Here is a 17,500-nt window from a genome sequence, read left to right on the forward strand (position 1 = left end):
GGGGAACGCGAGCCCGCGCGCAGCTCCGGAAGCGCTGCGGCCGCCGCCCGGCGCCCGCCCAGGTGCTCTCGCGCGCCGCGCCTCTGCCGCTTCCTCTCGGCCCGCGGGGGCGGGGAGCCGGCGCCCCGCGCGGGGGCAGCCGGCGCTCAGCGGCGGGGGCGGTCGAGCCGGCAGCCCTGGTTCCGCAGCATAGCTGGGCGGCTGACTCAGTCCGCCGAGGCCAGGCCGCGCCTGGCACCCTCGCCACCTGGCGCACCTTGGCCGCGAGGCTCCCGGGCCGGCGGGGCTGGGAAAGCTGCGAGGGCGCGTCCGGGAGCGAAGATCGGCGAGGGCAGTACCCTCCCCGGGGGCTGGGGGGGATGGGGGGGAGACACGCGGGTGACCCTTCCCGGCCCCTGCTGGCCAGTGGGTTTCTCCGCGCGCTGATAGAGGGGTTCCTGTCAAATGGGCGGAACCTCTCCACCACTGATTGTTAGTCTTACTCTAAGTACTTTCCGTGTCACCTCAGCGTTTCCCAAACTGAAGACTCATCTAGGGCGCTGGTTTTCCCAGGCTGCTGCTTGGCGAAGTTGCATTGAGTGGGCCCGGGAATCTGTCTACCGAGCTCCGTTGCAGATTCGGCAGAGCCCATTCTATAGGCTTCTCCTTCAAATGGTGTCTGTGAGGAAGGGATTGGTGTCTTCGTTTAATAGTTGAGGAGTCGGAGAGGCAGAGCACCTTGGCCAAGACGACACAACTTTAAGGGGTGGAGGTGATTTTCAATTTAGACCTGAACTCTTAACCCTGAGGAATACAGCCTATTCCCTGATTTTCTAATTTCCCCCTTTCTTGTCTTTTTTCACTTGGGAGGGAGGGATGATCATGCCCCAGTCCTTCTGGTACCTGAGCTTGTTAGATCCTGGAAAGACACTGCCCCTTCGACTTGGACCTTGGCACTCTCTTCTCGGAACTGACAATATGGAGTCAGCAAAAGAAAAGGGGCTCTTCTGAAAAGAAATTTAAAAAATACCACCCAGTGTGCCTGTGCGTCCCCTAATACCGCAGAGTCAGTAAAATCCACTTGTTTGCCAGGGAGTTCAAAGGCCAAATCTTTTTTTTTTTTTTTTTTTTTTTTTTAATAAACATCTCTTCGCAGACTGTACCTGAAATGTTCTCCCTTGAAAGATGAAATGTTCTGTTCTTTCCACTGTACCTGTTGATAGAAGTAAAGCAATTAGGGAAAGTGGTGAGCTTATTATCCAAACGAGATAATTGGTGAGGGCCAGCATGTAGGTGGCTTCCCAGGAGCTGGGGCTGGTGGCAGGCGTCATCCTCACCAAAATACCTCCCACCCAAAAGCACCTTCCTGCCTGGGAAGACTCTGTAACAGGCTCCAGAGACACCAAATCTCCATGTCTTTTGAACTAAATACTTCATAGCAAGCCCTGTTTCCACCAGGAAAGTTTTCCCATTTTCTAAACCTCAAGCATGGTCTTTCTTTGGGATTCCTGTAGAATTATACTATGTGGTTTTCCTGGCTTCATTTTAGGTCCTTAATCTGTTGAGGTGTTTTGTTGTTGTTTGTTTTTTTCACTTTTTGCTTTTTACCTAAGAATTCTCACATACTTGTCATGTATTTTTATCTGTGTAAGCCACCTTGAGTCCTTTTCTGAACAAGGTGGCTTATAAACAAAGTTTCCCACCTTAGTAGGGACATGTGTCAGAACGTCAAACATTGTTTTGGCCTCAAGTTACTTCTCTTGGTAGGTTTTATAAACCTAATTGGGACTTTGTGTCTCTTTGCAACAACATCATAGTCCCTTGATTATTATTCAGTAATTTATTGTTTAAGAAATTTATTGAACACTTACTTTTTGATAACTTGAGAATACAGTAGTAGCAAATACAATACAAGCTCTGGATTTACAGCCTTCTCTGAGGGGAAATAAAGTTAAAAGCTGTAAGGAACACCAATGATTTAATAATAGCTCTGGGAAGTGAAAGAAAAACAATGTTCCCCCATTGAATATATACATTAGTTTTAAGATGTATTCTGGTTTTAAGAACCTTCATATATGGAGGGAAATAAAAGGTATCTGAGGAAATACGTCAAAAGTACTCTTTTATTAACTGTTTACTAATAACTCAGATTTCAGCCAAACATCTAACATATATGTTGTAGATATAAAACAACTCTACAAGTTAGAACTCTTTTTCTAATTTTATAAATACAGGCTTAATTGAGACTTAGGTTAAGTAGTCCATAGTGTATAAATTAAACACATCTAGGCTGGATTCATATACTATGAATTACTTAGCCCTCACAGTGAGGCATTCAGGAAGCAAAGTATACAAGAAAACTAACTTCATAAAAAGTGAGGTCTGATATCTGTTTACTGCCAGGACCGTTGGACTATATATTCCCAGGAATTTCCATCTAGGTTGGATTTATTCCAAAATGACCTAGTCCCGTCCTTATTTCCTCAATAGTTAGTCAGAGAGCAGGTGTAGCTATGTACTTTGCCAGACTTTGTGTCTTTGCTCCGCCTATCCCTCTTACCCAGAATGCACTTTGCTTCTGAAAGAGGTAATGTGACAGAGTGGTAATCTTCCTCCTCTCCTCCCCTTCTCCCTCCTGTCCCTCCTCCCCCTTTTCCTTGCATCTTCCAGGGTAACACCTATAGAGCATTTAGGTGTCAGTTGCTATTCCCAGCACTTTGCTTGCAAAAGCTCCCTGAATTGTCTCAACACCTTCTTGAAGAGACAGTGTTATTAGCTCCATGATAAGAAAACTTAAGAAAGAGAGGTCAAGTAATTTGCACCAGTTAAGAAATAAAAGAAAAGAATTCCAAGCCACTCTTCTCCAGCATCCGCCCTCTGCACTGGATTGCCTTTCAGGGAAATCGCAGTGCTGGAATTGAAAAAGCCTGTGCTGAAAATGAAGGCTGATCATGTAGTTTGTGGCATTTTGAAAAGATGCATTAAATTTTCTCAGTCTCAATTTCCCCATCTGTAAACTGGGAATAATAATACCTATGAGAATTTAATGTGATTTCTTATCTAAGGTCCCTAGAAAATAGTAGTCCCTTAATACATTTAGTTCTATTCTCTTTACTCCAATTATTCTTCAAAACAATGTTCAAACCTCACTTCCTCTTAAGCCCTTCCAGATCTCTGCTACCCAGAATTATATACACAACAGAATTTAAAGCAATCATTTTTTCTCTAAAGGAAAATCCCATATTGTTTTTGTCAAATAGAAAACTTTAGGGATGTAGATAAAATAGGCCTGTGTCTAGTTAACAGTATTTAATTCAATTCCTTTTAGATAAGCAAACATTTATAAAAATAAAATTATATATTAATGTATAAACACTGCCTATTCCATTCATGTTTTATAAGCTAATTTTATTCACATTTTAGCATGCAACTTTAATATCAGTAACTGCATCAGGAGAGCCACATTTTGAATCATCAGTGTTTTGTTTTGGGTTTTTTGTATTTTGTTTTTTGTTTTGTTTTTGGGGTTTTTTTTAGAGCATATGAGTTTCACTTCTGTCTAAATTTTTGAAGAAACTTAACTTTCTGAATTCTTTTATGATTCTGTCACCGGGAATGTTTACAAACCACAAGTTCCCACCAGCGTTATATTAAGAAGTTGTATTTTCTCCTTCATCCTAGATATGTACATTTGTAATCTCCACCAGTTTTTTTAATGCTTTTGAAAAGGATGCTTGCACTAACATAGAGCATGTACAACTAACTGTGAGTTCATACTTCCATAAGTAATTACTTCATCTGTTTTAAATATCTTCTTCTTGATTTTTAAGCCAATTCCATCAGATGACCTCTGTATGTATCCTGAACCAAGACTGATTGAAGATATTCAGGCCGCATGCCTTACACCCAACTCCAGTAGTTCAAGTACTTTGCAGTTTGGATTAATGTACAATAATTCTGGAAGGGTAGTGATCCTCGAATATATAGATTCCAGGTACCAGGCACTATTGCACATTTTTAACACTTCTAATCCTCTCAGCAGGTTTGGAAGGTAGGTACTACCATTAGCTCCTTTCTTAACCAGTGAAGAAATGGAGACACAGAGTTTATTTCACCTAAGAACAGTAAGGGAGAAAGGATTTGAACCCAGATAATGTGGATTCAAATCCCATATATGTCTTAAGCACTGTGCCTCAGAGAAAACTTTTAAAGTTTTGGCTGGAAAGATATCTTTTCTAAGGCCGATTTTTGGGGGGAAATGATGTGCCTAATGTTCAGGCTCTCTCTCGGATTTCCCCAATGACATTTGTTTTCGCCACTATTGGAGTAGCTATGTTAGGGGATTTTGCATTACAGATACTAAGAAACTTTTCTTATTACTTTTGTTATTCCCTGAAGTTCCATTACCTCTCTGGAGTACTCTTGACACTTATGGATACTTGGAATTTTTTATTACTATTTGAATTCCCTGAAGAGCCCATCATAGGGCCTTGGATACATTTTTGTTTCATTAAATTAAAGTACTCATATTCATTAGGTTAAACATTTGGTACTTTGTTAAAAGTTTTAAGAGTTGCTTTGAAAGTTTTACCAACTTTCTCACTACAAGCGAGCAGCCTGGTGGATGCCTACTGTAAGGCAGAGAAACGAGCAGTGTCAAATACGCAGTCAGTTAAATTTTACCAAAAGGTGATAAGATTGTGGAAATAATTTATTTTGAAGTATAAGTTTTCCAGGAGCGCCTGTGTGGCTCAGTCGGTTAATTGTCTGACTTAGCTCAGGTCATGATCTTGCAGTTCGTGACTTCATCAGGCTCTGTGCTGACAGCTCAGAGCCTGGAGCCTGCTTCTGATTCTGAGTCTCTCTCTCTCTGCCCCTCCCCTTCTTACACTCTGGCTCTCTCTCAAAAATAAATAAACATTTATATATATATATATATTTTTTTTTTCCAGAACTCATTAAATATTTTAAAACATGGTATGAATTGTCAAAAGGATAGAATTAGGCTGGTGGCAGCAGGGGAAAAAAAAAAGATGAAGGAAGCAAATTTTGGGGCCAGTTTTAAAATCAGTGGGCCCCATGAACCTCAAAATTCTGATCTCAAAGCCTTCATCATTCTCTTGTGGTCTAAAAGAGTACATAATCTCTAGGGGTTTGCATCTCCCAGGAGAGAACACAGATACCCAAATCTAACTAAAGATATCAATTGTGTGAAAAAAAAACTTCACTCATACAACTTGAGAATGTACCATTCAATGAGAATTTTGTCTCTCCTGCTGCCCTGTATATCACTTATTTTTTAGACTGGAAAATTTCAAAGATATAAAAGATAAGATGTAAAAAAAAATAGAAAGTTTTCCTATAAAACTAGTATTTCAGAAACTTATTTGGGTACTAGAGATTAGAGTATTTCTTTGACACTGATACATATTTTACACTTTACTACTTCTGAAATGGGGATTTATCTTAAGATGGATTGCTGCTGGCCAGGCAGTAGTCATAGTATAATTTGTCATTGCCTGTATATTCGTGAACCTGACCACACATGTTTATATTGTCGTCATTTCAGTTACTTGCACTGGCAATCCAACAGTCCAACACATGTTGAGTTGTCATTTCCAATGTCTTTAGAAAGATTACACTAGGTTTCTGCAAAAAGTCAAGGAAACAGAACAATGTGATATTAGATGAAAATCTACATCTAATTCTCAAAGAGAATTTTTTATACATATATAATAAAAATTCTAAGTGATTTGTGTTATGTCATAGTTTAGGTCACAGTGATTTTTTTTTTTCTCATGGTTTAGAAAATATTCGTGTATTCTAAAATACATTGCATTTTTTGGGTTCTTGACATCCAGTAGTTTCACCACTGCTAACATAAATATCTAATTTTATTTTTCTATAGAAAAAAGTTCATTAAGGAAAAACGATTATTAAAAGAAGTTCCAGAGAACCTAATTATTATCAAATGGATTTGCAGATGAAATACATTCACAGGGTGTAAAATTATTACTTCCACTTTGTTGTGTCAATTGTTCTCACATATATTTCCAAAATTGAGTTTACTAAACACACCAAGAATTATATTTGTACTACAGTTTGAAAATGCTCTATACCTGCATTTTTTTCCCTTTTTGCTAAAAATGCTACCCTCATAGTAGATAATTAACCTTGACAGTTCTTCTGACATCAAGAAACAAAAGGGGGGAGGGATTTAAAGAAGCAAAAGATAGAAAGGTTAGAAATACAAAAACAACAGCTAGAACTAGATCCCCTATAAAGCATTGAAATTAAACTATTAAAAAACTAATTTGAAAAGCATAGAATAATACCCACGTACAAGATGAAAACAAGGAGCGCCTGGATGGCTTAGTCAGTTGAGCAACAGACTCTTGGTTTTGGCTCAAGTCATGATCTCAAGGTTCCTTTTAAGCCCCACACTGAGAGTACAGAGTCTTCTTGGGATTCTCTCTCTCCTTTCTCTCTTCCCCTCCTCCACTCAGGTATTCTCTCTCTCTCTCTCTCTCTCTCTGTCTCTCAAAAATAAATAAAATTTTAAAATTTTTTTTAAAAAGATACATGAAAAACAAGGAAAGGATTGATAAAACCTCCTACCACAAGGCAACTGTCATAAAAGCAGAGGTCACAAACTAGCTGTGGGCAGCATGAAGTCCAAGTATCTTTCAGAAGCACATAGAGCTTAGCAATGTTTAATTAGTTTCCCAGATATAGAAGATTTTATATTAAAATACGGATTTTCAGCTTCTCTTCAAAAATCAGAATGTCTGATAACACTGAACTCCTGTTCCCACAAAGCAAGTCTGAACCAACTGGAAGAATGGCTGCCCTTTCTGGATAAGACATATGTTCTCTAATCTGCTATAGTCCTATTCACCCTGTTTCTCCTTAAGGTTATAACTTCGGAGCTGTGGAGGTTGCAACTATGGGACATGGCCCGAAATTATGAGCTGTGGAAGACAGACTGTATGAGTGACAAACTTATGGATTTCTGAAATGGAAGTCTTAGAAATATACAGCCAAGGTCAAAAGTTAGTACCCAATATATTAAGAATGTTTCATCAGCAGAAGCAGCAGCAGTGTGATCGTCAAAATAGCTAGTATCTATTGAGTTCTTAAAGTCAGTCAAATAACATGTTAAATGCGCTGTAGCTATTATTCATTCAACTAATTTTTGTAGATGCTGTAAGATATGATGAGTCACAGATGCCGAGACAAACATAGACATACTTCACTATCTTTTGGGAACTCTCAGTATGATAGCAGAGGCAGATACTACACAAATTATTACACAAATATATATGTATGTATATGGCACATGTAAGTGCTATTACACACACATAGATATATGTAACACATAGTATACATATGGTACATATACTACTTAGTATATCTATGCATGTATACATACACATTTACATGTTTACATGTATATATAACATATACATGTATGATTATGTGTGAACCATATGAATCTGCTGATATTTGTCTATATTTAACCTCAGAAATGGTCACTGCATGGGGTTTATATTAATACATTTAAATTGAAACTGGAAGAAATGTTTTTCTCCTATTCCCAATCTTTCCTTCACGCAGAGGGAATTTCTAACCCTCCCAGCCTCTCTTAGCTCCCATTTTCACATCTCTACACGCTGCCCTATGATAGTGGAGTGCCCTATTTATTGGGTGTCTTTGGAAGAAGGGCCTGGCCACATGAGCCCTGCTTCTTTATCCCCTTTCTTGTAGCATGGGCTGTCGTCAGGGAGCCAGAATTCTGTGTTGCTCTTTCAAGCTGTAAGACCTATAGGAGGTTTAAATATATTCAGAGCTTCCAGAAACTGACATGTTGTCTCAAAGTAACATTTGACTCCTTGTCTGCCTGATTCCTGTATATCTTCCCATTTATTTCAAACAAAGCACCCCGACATTTGTGGTATTAGGAATGAACAAGGTTATATGCAAGCATGCAAGCAAATAAAAAGGAGAAGGAATAATTTTTGATCAGTTTATCAGAAGAATCCTCTTTAAACAAGTGACGTTTACACTGAAAAGCAAAGGCTGGGTGGGAGTGAGCTATGTGTGCTCAGCTTGTGTGTGGGAGAGTACAGAGATAGGCTCCAGGCAGAGAAGAGCATTTGTAAAACCTCAGATGCACCAAAAGCAGGAACTTTGGAGGAACTGAAATAAGTTCTTTCAGCTAGATAGTGAGCAAATTAGACAGGATGAAGTTGGAGGGACAGGCACACGCATTGTATATGGCCTTTCACGCCATGTCTAAGTTTGGGGATCTTATCAGAAGTCATTGGGATGGCCATCTATCGGCTGAATACAATGAGATGCAGAAAGGTTAAACTGCAAGAAACTGCAGGAAGTTAAACTGCAGAAAGGTTATACTGTTTGATAGCACACACATATGATTCCAGGGACCACTCTTTTAATTGCCCTTCTGTTCCTTCTGTCCAAAAGAAGTACACAGTCTAATCGGCAGAAATTTCAGGGTGTATGTGCATTTGTAGACTTTAACCTACCTATAACAGATATGACTAATGAATTCACCAGCTTGTTGAGGGATTTATAAAGAATGTTTGGTATTTATAATTTCATACCTCTAAGTTTGGGGAAACAAAATAGACAAATGAGTCGATTCATCCTTCCAGTTTCTACAGAATTCTAACGTTAGGGAAGATTTAATCTTTTTAACTGCAAGGCGCCCCTTTTGTGTTACATAAGCAAGTTCAACCATTTCCCCCCAAAACAGGTAATTCAACATAGATTGGAGGAAGGGGAACAGAGGATAAGAATGTCTGAGCACTTCATGAAAGAGTGTTGGTAGGTAGATTGGACAATGAAGACACTGAGTTACTCTCTCTACATCTAAGAGTGTCACAAATGGACATGTGATTTAAAGCTTCATTCGTCACTGACCTCATGTACAGTTTGTACACTGGTTACTAGCAACTTCTATGCTATCAGTGTCTGCTGTTCTTACTCTACAAAAACACACACACACACACACACACACACACACACACACACACAAATCCGTATATCCTGTTTCTCTGTCTGAAAAGGTAGTATTCTCAGTTTCTTTAAAACACATTTTTTAGAAAAGATATCTATCTGCCATTTGATCATTTTCTCTGTGTGAAATATGACATACCATCTCAGTTATACCAAACAGCAGGTGCGCAGACCTTCAAAGACCTAACTCTCAACTTTGCATTTCCTTCACTCCACATGGCTTCTGCAGCATCCTGTGTAATGGTTTTGTATTTTTTCCTGTGGAAACTCTCCAACCCGCACTACTTCAGCTTCAATCTGGTTTAGCGATCAGAATACAGGGTGTCTGCTCAGTACATTTTGCAAGCATATTAAGGAGACCATGGCAGTCATGCTTGGTTGAACTTCTCTTCTTTCACTTGCAAAGGAACTACTACTCATGCATTCATTCAGCCATGAATGCTTGGCTTTTTTATTATAGTTACTAGGACACTGAAAAAGGAGTTTTTTGTTTTTATTTTTCATTCATCTCCAAAAGACAGAAAGAAGAAAGAAAGAAAGAAAGAAAGAAAGAAAGAAAGAAAGAAAGAAAAAGAAAGAAAGAAAGAAAATAACACAGTACTGGATGGAATCAGTCACTTGTCTTTATGCCCCAACTAGGGATGATTTCTAGTAAACCTATAATTTTTAAAAAGACACCAATTTAATGCATTAGAGTATCTTCATAAAGTGCCAAGTGCATTTTCAAATAAAAAGCACATTTGTACAACTATCAAATGGGTAAATATTTTTATTGAATCGGCTGAATTCAATAGGCAATAATTAAACATAAAGACCTTTAGTTTCTCTTTCATCGTCTCTTCCAAACTGTGCTTTCAGATTTACTCTACTCATGAATGAAATACAGGGTGGATTCCTTAGATTTTCTGATCTGTGTCATTGAAAAGAATAGTCTAATTTATGTGCTCTAGCACAACAGACTAACTCCAGCCTATTTCATTCAATATAAAACATACTGTTCTCCATTACTACCCTCTTTCCCACAAGCCTGCTTCAGTTCTATCATGCTTCCTTGGGGTGGTGGGGAGGGAAGGATTAGAGGACTAGACGTATTTCTCTCAGTTGCTCACCTTTTCCCTCATCTGCTAACTGCTGCATCAGACCCCTCAAGGATCAGGTCAATAGGAAAAGGAGATTGAGAGGAAAGGTTGTCTCTTAAGTGGTGGGTGCAGCTGTAATTTCCTGGCTTTTCCTCTCCTAGTTTTTCCTAACTCTCTCCCACTCCGCCACCACCCCCACCCCATAACCACTGCTGGAGTCAGGATTCTAATGGATGCTCCAGAGATGCTGGAAATATTTCCTCTCAGCCAGCAGCTTTTGACACCTCTCCTCAGACCCTTCCTGGTACATTAAGTTTCTTCCACTAGACTGAGTGCCCACTTCAGACCTTTCATACAGTCCACAGTCTTCAGCAAATTTTAAGATACACAGATGGCATTTACTACAGATATGTGAACTCTTGTCCTTTTTTCAAAGCTGAAGCTCAAACTGCTGCCCATACTATATTAAACATGGCTAAGAATAGTAGGGAAGAGTCGGTGGACAAGTGTATCATTTGAGAGAGACAAGTTGTAAGAACACGTCACTACATCCACAAGGCTGGAGTCTTTCATTTTCAGGAGCCCAGGCATCTGTGCATGTGTGGGTGGTCATACTTATTAAATACTACCCATATTTATTAGTGCTGGGGTCATCTTTATTAACTATCCACATGCAAGTTCAGTGCATAAACTGTCTCTCATAATCCTCATACCAGCTCTATGAATTGGATTCTATTATTAGCCTCATTTGATAGATGAGGGTACTTAAAGGTTTAAGAGTTTAACTTGCCCAAGGTCACATACCTTATAAATTGTAGAGCTGGAACTCAGCTTAGTACCATTGTCAGATGCATAGGTCTTGCTCACCACAATTACCACATCAGGCCACCTACCCTTGGGACCGGACTGTGATTAGTTTAAGTAGTGACTAGAGCTGGGATATTTAAATGGATTCTTGTATCCATTGCCAAAGGTTTGCCCAGATAACAGACTTTGACAGCAGTTGTCATCTCTGTGTTATGGATAGAAATCTTTCACTGAGTGAGGTGTTTCCTGGGTACAGGCCTATACATGACTGTAATCTTCCAATTAAACAATGCAAAACAATAACAAGACCCAAGACTTCAAAGTCATCCATCTACCCCCTCACACAACTTCTTGCATATAGCATCAATAATCTATTCAACAGTGTTCTGATTAAAATTTCTTCTCATAGTTAATGAAATTTATAGTTTACTTAGTTATGATTTCTAGGAATCTAGCTATGCATTTTAAATTCCAGTTTATAGGTTCTTTGTGGCATCTCTGAACATTGGAGATAATCATATTATTCACAGTAGCTTGTGAAAAAAAATGGGTTCAGGTCATAACATTATTAGGCAGGTCATCCACAAGAACATGAATATCATGGTGAGTTCAGAGCACATAGATTTGCTTCATAGGCAGGAGAGCATGCCGAGATCTTGAAAACATTAAGGTTCTTGGCTATTAGGCCTACAGGGGTCTCAGTGGCAAGATTCAATGGAAAAATGAAAACCAGAATTTGGCCTGAGGACAGACCCTGGGAATCGTCATTATTTTAACATATAATGTCTAAAAGGGTGAAAGGAGTAAAGATAGATCCCAGAAAGCATTTGACTATTGACTTAATCTGATGGGATGGTTATGCCAGCAGAGAACCCATGCAGCTCTCCAAAGGCCCTGCTTAAGTCAGTCATAAAATTAGCAAATCCAAACTAAGGTTTTGTATTAGGACTACATAATGCTTTATGAAAACTAGAGTATTTGTTCAAGTTTGAAAAATGGTTTCATCAATACTCTCTCCTAGAGATTTATGACATACATTATCATAGTAAAGTCTTTATGGGAATCCTGCAACACACACACACACACACACACACACACACACACACACACACACAAGACCAAACCTGTTTAATCTTGCCTAATTTATCATTTCCCAGGTCTGTCAGATCAAGAGACCGTCTTTTTTGTATAACACCTTTAGTTTGCCGAACCACACTTTCAGTAAAGCTGGTACAGTTAATTAAGGGAACCCCACATCTTATAGGTAAAGCTCGAAGAACATTATTGACTGTTGCTTCTTACAGCAAAACTATTGAGAATTTTTTGGTCAAAATGAGTTAAAGGAAATGATCTTTAAGATATTTCCAGTGTACAGCTATTCTAGATGTCTGCTCAAGATCCGAGGACCTCAAGCTGGAAACAAGGGCGACAAACTCAAATGAAAATCATAGGGCCTCCAGGATATGGGCCTCAGTTGAAGGTCTGTCTACCTCTTCATGGAAATGAAATAAGATATCCTTATGACTAAAAATCAGTTCTGGAATCCAATTCTACTCACAGCTGAGGGTGAAGATCACAAAGTTTATACCACAGAAAAATTTAACCTAGAACATTTGTGAGTGGATGGTAGCAAATGCTGACATAAGCCCTAAAAGAGCTAGTAAAGTACCTTATGACCTATAACTAATTTAACTAGGTTAATTAGTGACATAACTTATAGAGAAATTCTTGAAATAGTTATTTGCCAAAAATAACCAATATAATTGAATGGGTTGACATACAGGTCTAACAATAAGACTAGATACTATTTTTGAAGGCTTAATTTGACTCAATTACAGAGGTGAGCACTTCCAGGGATTAAGTATGTTGATCCTCATAGAAGCCCACATTGTATAGAAGGGAAGGGAACCTGAGGATAAGAGACATTAAGGAATTTGCTCAAATTCATAGTGGCGATAAGTAGTTGAGTCAGAATTACGCACTCTATTCAAAAGCCCAGTATAGGATTTTTACGTGTTTGGGTTTTATGCTTCTTTGGATGTAACAACAAGAGACAAAATAACAGTTCCCTAAATAATACAGAAGCTTCTTCCTCTCTTAGTTCACATAAAAGTATTTCAGAACTGGATCAAGCTCTTGATCAACATTTGGAATTTATCTCATAGCCAGTTATGGCTGCTCTAGTTCTCATCATCACATCCACATCCCAGCTGGTGAGAAGGGGAGAAGAAAATGCACAGTGTCCTTTTTTATAGGCCAGACCTAGAAACTGTACATTATTTCTACCCATAACCTATGGCCTAAAACTTAATGAAATAGTTATGTCTAGCTTATGGGAGGCAAAGAAATGAAATCCTTATGCTGGGTATCCATGTGCTCAATTAAAATTGCATCATTCTTTTTTACCAAATGAATAAGGGGAGAATGACTATTTGGGGAAAACTAGCACTTTTTGTCACAGTCATTAGCTACAAGCTATTTAATTATGGATCCCTACCCAAAACTGTATTTTAGGTTTAGAATAGTTTATGTTAGGCAGTCTTTTCTGCTAGAAATTGAATAGCAGAGCCAGTTGGCTGGAATGGTGTGAAGTCTGAGTCAACAAAAATTCTTTCTTCCTATGGATGGGAGAGGGTGGATCTTTCTGGCATGATGGAAGATGCATCAAACATCTTCAAAAGTATTATAAAGTTGTTAGAAATTATTGTTGGATCCACCTAGAGATAAAAAATACTTGCTATGTCTCTATAGTGTTATTAAGATATAGATGGTGTTAAAGCATAAAAGATCAACATTAAGCTCATGCAGATGAGTCCACGAATGATACATGTCTATAAGGGTCAAGGAATAGTCATTTAAACTACTGGCAGTCTCATTTATTTCTACTGGATTAAATGCATCATAAAGAAGAAAACGAAATACAAGTGATACTAAATACTAAATAGAGGTGACATCATAGGCAATAAAGAATACTTATTCTAGCTAAATACACATATGAAAACCATCAGGCTTTCTATGAGATTACCTTGGACAATGTGTGAGACATAAATCTATATTACAGCAATCCATTTTAAAATATGTGAGGATAGAACGCATCAAAAAAATCTCACAGAGAGGTGCCTTCCTGGCTCAGTTGGTGGAGCATGTGACTCTTGATCTCAGGGTTGTAAGTTCGAGCCCCACATTGGGTGTAGAGATTACTTAATAAAATCTTTAAAAAAAATCTCATAGAAATTTCTATAAATGATCATTTTCCTTTGGAAAAAAAAGTATTTAAAAAAAAAATCTCTGGAACCACACAGAAATTGTTGCAACTATCACAAGTAAATGGCTCAATGTTTAAATACCAAAATTTTCGGGGCGCCTGGGTGGCTCGGTTGGTTAAGCGTCCGACTTCGGCTCGGGTCACTATCTCGCGGTCCGTGAGTTCAAGCCCCGCATCAGGCTCTGTGCCGACAGCTCAGAGCCTGGAGCCTGCGTCAGATTCTGTGTCTCCCTCTCTCTCTGCCCCTCCCCTGTTCATGCTCTGTCTCTCTCTGTCTCAAAAATAAATAAACGTTAAAAAAAATTAAAAAAAATAAATAAATACCAAAATTTTCCCACATTTTGCTTATTAGAACTAATAAACACTAATGCACAGTGAATTTACCACTTTGAACAAATTAAGTCAATTTTTAAAATCTTGTCTTTATATAGCTCTCACCTATACAGAGTTCTGATATCTTTTAAATTTCTGTATTTTCATTTACCTTTCTTTTCTTTTTTTATATTTTCAAATATTTTCCCAGGCATTCACTTTTATTGAGAAGAGCACTGCAAATAGCTACGTGTCATTTTTTGTTAGAAATTCACAGCTTTCAAATTCCTTTCATATGCAATTTTCATTTACTCTTTGGAACTAATGCATATTAATGCAAAGTACAATATCTTATTAGAGATATCTGAAGCTCAATACATTTCTTAATTTTCTCTTATTTAACTAGTGAAATCCAGAGGTTCTGATTTATGACCATTTTAATTGTATGGAAGTTCTTCATGTACTCTGGAGCCTCCAAAGCATTAAATGTCACTCCACACCTTTTCTAAGTTCTTTGGTGCCATAAATATCATTTCAAGGAAAGTAGGTTTTGTGTTTCCTGGGAGACCAGGTACCCACAGCAATATTCTTCAACAAATAAAGGGCACATTTATTCTTCTTTCAATATTATAAAACTTGGGAGAAAATTTTGTATTAAATCCTAAGAATCATAGACCGTGTAAATATATATATTTTTTACATTTATAGTGGTGGCCTCTGCTTGGAACCTAGGTATTTTTATCTTTGTATTTGGATAAGTTTGGGTGCATCTGGAGGTTCTATGCCAGTTTTGAAAATCTTTTTGTAGCAGAAGACTCCTTTGTCCAAATGAAATCTTCAGAGGAAATGAAAATGAAACAAATAAAATTGATGATAATCTGGTTGAAGGAGGGAAGGCATGGGGGTGGGACCTCTTCCCCTCCGTGGAAGTGTGGGTAATTCTAAGTACTTCACTCTACCAGTGACACAGATTGCCCTTCAGCTCAGCCCATGACTCAGACCTCTGCCATACGGTAGGACTTGTCATAAAATAGACGCTAAAAGTGAAAGCTGTGCTGTACAATCTAAAAGATACTGAGAACCCAACACAAAAATAACATGTAAAGTGCATTAAAGAAAGCAGCCCTGGAGAGTGAAGGTTGTATTATGCCGGAAATTTCTGGAGCAAAGAATGGCCACAGTCTACTGAGCAGCAAAATAAGTAGGATGGATCACCATTTGGACCTTCGAGGAAGACCTCACCTTTGACGCTTATCAGCAGGACCAAAGTTTCATCACAGCTTTCAAGGCTTCGGCAATAGACATCACAAAAAACCTGAGAAGTAGAGGAAACTGCAGGTGCCCCATAGTAGCTGACAGGGTGTTTCTTGAGGACATGTAAGGCCACCCTTTAAAACACTCTTAAATAGAGGAGGGGAAGAAGGAGGTAAGGAAGGCCATCTAAACCCCTTTTATTTGCTAGAAGCTGTATAAAAATGAAGGTATCAGACAGGGTCCAGTCAGGAAAACAGAATTCACATTCAGGGCTTCAATAAGGAAGATTGAATAATAAGGAACAGTGACGCAGGTATTGGAGCTTTGAGAGCAAGAGGGAGACACGAGGGTAAACTCAGAGCTAATAAGAACTAGCAGGTATTGCCCCAAGAGCTATGGGAACAAAAGGCAAAAGATGGAAGTTACCAGAGCAGCAGCTTAGTGGAGGAACCTCATAGAGCTCAGACTCAGACCTCTGATCAGGGGCATCCACCTGGCTGGTGCTGGTTTCTCTAAGGCAAATGATGAATCTTGTCCTAGAGGTGCCAAACGAAGTGAGAATAAACAGTCACTTTGGCTGGGCAGTGCTGAAAGATAAAATAAGAAAGAAGAGGAAGGTTCTTTCTGCCCTTCCCCTCCCCCTCCCTTGTTTCTAAACTCCCTCTAGTGACTCCTTTTGGCAGAATGTAATAGGACATTAGCTAGCAGAGCTGTACCAACCTCAGGCTTGCAGAAAGACATATTTGGGGCAGACACAATAGATAAATACAGGAAGCACAGAAAAGAACTGTGTGCAACTCTTACTACAGCCCCATGTTTTTTTCTCCCAGGTTGGTGTGATAGTACCTTTGGTGATCTATATATTGTTAAAATTTTGATTCTGTATTGTTCAAACGAGTGGAAAAGCATAAAAGAGATAAATGTACTGTAAAATTATTCTCAGAAAAAAAATAGTTTGATAGAAATTATGGCAAAGCCCTTATTTTTGCAAGATATTTTTCAACACTCAATTTTATATATTGACATAGTATTATTAAATTAACTCCATTCAGTGTCTTGGGGATATATTTTTCAGACAATTGTAGACACGTTAGACATTTTTAATATTAGAGGCTTGACTGATAATGCCTGCTCTTAAAAATTTTATTTTTTGTATTTTTAAAAATTTGTTTAATGTTTTACTTATTTTTGAGAGAGAGAGAAAGAGTACGAGCAGGGGAGGGGCAGAGAGAGAGGGAGACACAGAATGCATGAAGCAGGCTCCAGGCTCTGAGCTGTTACTACAGAGACCACCACAGGGCTTGAACCTATGAATCACGAGATCATGACCTAAACCCAAGTCAGAGGCTTAACCAACTGAGCCACCCAGGCACCCCTAAAATTTTCTTGGCTAGAACGTTATCCTCTGCTTTTTAGGACACAAAAGTCTAGGTAGGTACATTTATAGGTTTTTGTACTTATTTGATTTGAGAGGGGCAAAAATTTGGCCCTGCACATGACACGTTGTGAGATTATAGGATGAACTTCTATATGGGACACTGCCAGTGACAGACTTCGACTTCAATAATTTATGGTCACACTTTATTCTTGCATATTTGGTATTTTAAACAAATGAATTGTTCTTACTTTAATCTAAAACAAAGGATACTGGACTCTGAAGACTGACTACATACATCTTAATCCCTGTGCTAGGCCGAAATTGTCCATTCATTCAACAGATGTTTGCACGGTTACTCTATCAGTCAGTGTTCTGGCAGGGTAG

The 17,500-nt window shown here is 38.7% G+C and overlaps 1 long non-coding RNA gene across 1 annotated transcript in view; it reads right to left on the minus strand.

Moving 5' to 3' along the window:
- Positions 1-545: 545 nt before the first annotated feature.
- The window catches only part of LOC125922696 (uncharacterized), a 22,499-nt gene continuing 5,544 nt past the window's right edge, over positions 546-17,500 (minus strand). Inside the window, exons 2-3 of the long non-coding RNA XR_007457746.1 lie at positions 16,165-16,325; positions 546-1,192 (exon numbers count right to left, since the gene is read on the minus strand). This is a non-coding gene — a long non-coding RNA (uncharacterized LOC125922696). The remainder of the gene's footprint in view (positions 1,193-16,164; positions 16,326-17,500) is intronic.

This window comes from Panthera uncia, chromosome B1 (assembly GCF_023721935.1).
Source record: "Panthera uncia isolate 11264 chromosome B1, Puncia_PCG_1.0, whole genome shotgun sequence".
Classification (NCBI taxonomy): Eukaryota; Metazoa; Chordata; class Mammalia; order Carnivora; family Felidae; genus Panthera; species Panthera uncia.